Source organism: Notothenia coriiceps, unplaced genomic scaffold (genome assembly GCF_000735185.1).
Source record: "Notothenia coriiceps isolate Sejong01 unplaced genomic scaffold, NC01 NC01_scaffold00011975, whole genome shotgun sequence".
Lineage (NCBI taxonomy): Eukaryota > Metazoa > Chordata > Actinopteri > Perciformes > Nototheniidae > Notothenia > Notothenia coriiceps.
Genome location: NW_011344676.1, coordinates 1 through 2,058, shown reverse-complemented (window position 1 = coordinate 2,058; position 2,058 = coordinate 1).

Sequence of the window (2,058 nt, the reverse complement as noted above, 5' to 3'; positions counted from 1 at the left end):
TCCAGTTAAAAGGACCTCTTTTACCGAAATGTATTATAGAGTCGAACAATACTCACTTTATCCTCTGCTTAAATTCTCCCTTATTTGATTATGTATCAGATGCCCTATGCCCAATACAAAATGTTAATGCATATATAGACCAATAGTAACAAGCTTTCAAGATTCAAATTTACAATATCTTAACCACTCTGCCTTATTATAATCTGTATTATAATTTACTTATTCATTTTAACTTGTAATGCAGGTGCTGGAAATATGACAGCAAGAAAACAAATACATTAATACAGGATGAAATGATCAGTAATGACAAACACAATATAAAATATCCACTTTTTAGGTTAGGAATCTTGCTAATATCAAGACAATAACATCATTAATTGTAGAAGCCACATTGCTTGTTAAACCAGAGCAGTGAAGACGCCTGGAGGAAGTGGGAAAAAACACAGTTACAGCCTGACCCTCCCTGGTTTTTAAAAATGTGTTATTTATATAATATCTGATGAATCATCTGCGGGTGGACCTCTTCGTGCTGACGTGGATTGAATGATAATGGTGTTTTTCTTCCGAGTGAACGCCCAGCATTGGCACAGTCCTGCTTTCACTTACTGCAAATTGAATGGCGCTCGTCAAGTTTCATTAGTGAGGATGTAAACCCAGACACTGAGAATACGAGAATAGTTTTATCATCAGAGTTACACTGGCTTTGTCCGATCACGTAAATCTGAACATGTTTTTGTTGTGCATATCAGATTGGAATTCGATTGAACTGTTGTGATTGTTTTTGTAGAACTGAACCTCTCAATAATACTTAAGTAATTGGTTTTCACACAGGGCTTTTAGTATTGAGTAATGTTTTCTAATGAACTGTGATGAGTCCTCATGCACACAAAGGTCATCTTCTTCAGAAAAACATGTGATTGTAAACAAGAGAGATGATCATCACGGAAAACTCCAACGGCACCTTCATTAAAGAAGACAAGTAGTAAAAAGGGAAGCAATAAATATTGACAGTATTATCCTTATTCAAGCCGCATTAACTAATGTAGCATACAACATGCTATACATTGACAACACTTTCAAAAAATAATACTTTTACTTAATTAACATTTTGAACCCATTATTATATTATAGGATGTATAGGATCTGCGTAGGTTTTAAGGAGGATTTGTCTGTCTTTGTCCGTCAGTCCTTCGCTGATATGAGATCAGCTGTGTTTCCCCACAGTGTTAGTCAGCCTATGATGTCACACACACACACACAGCATGATCTCATTTCAAAAGAAAGGAAAACACAACAAAGAAGCTTAATCATCTCCATCTTCATCCCTTTCATCAACACCTGCACCTAACATCTTCATCGTCTTCGTAGATTGTAGTTAACTTGAGTATTTCCATTTTATGCTACGTTGTACTTCTACTCCACTACAATTCAGAGGTACATGGTGTACTTTGACTCCACTACATGTATTTAATACCTTTAGTTACTTCACAGATGTGGATGAATGATGTGAAATCTAATCAAGTGTTAAATCAGACTTTAGTTCCACCTGGAGTAAATCCACAAGCTACCCTGCAGTATACAAAGTCATTCAAACTAGCTGCACCTTTACCAGCTTTGAGAACACTTTAATGATCAATCATTATAAAACATATCATATATATTATTCTGAAATGGACCAATCTGCACAATGACTACTTTTACTGTCGCTACTTCAACTATATATTGATGCTAATACTTTTCTACTTTTACTTGAGGAACATTTTGAATGCAGGACTTTTACTGTAACAGAGTATTCCTACACTCTGGCACTTCTACTTTTACTGAAGTACAAGATCTGAGTACTTCTACTTTACTCAAGAACAAGATCTGAGTACTTCTACTTTTACTCAAGTACAATATCTGAGTACTTCTACTTTTACTCAAATACAAGATCTGAGTACTTCTACTTTTACTCAAATACAAGATCTGAGTACTTCTACTTTGACTCAAGTACAAGATCTGAGTACTTCTCCCACCTCTGATCTTAACCTATAATAATAAGCCTTTGTGATATATTAT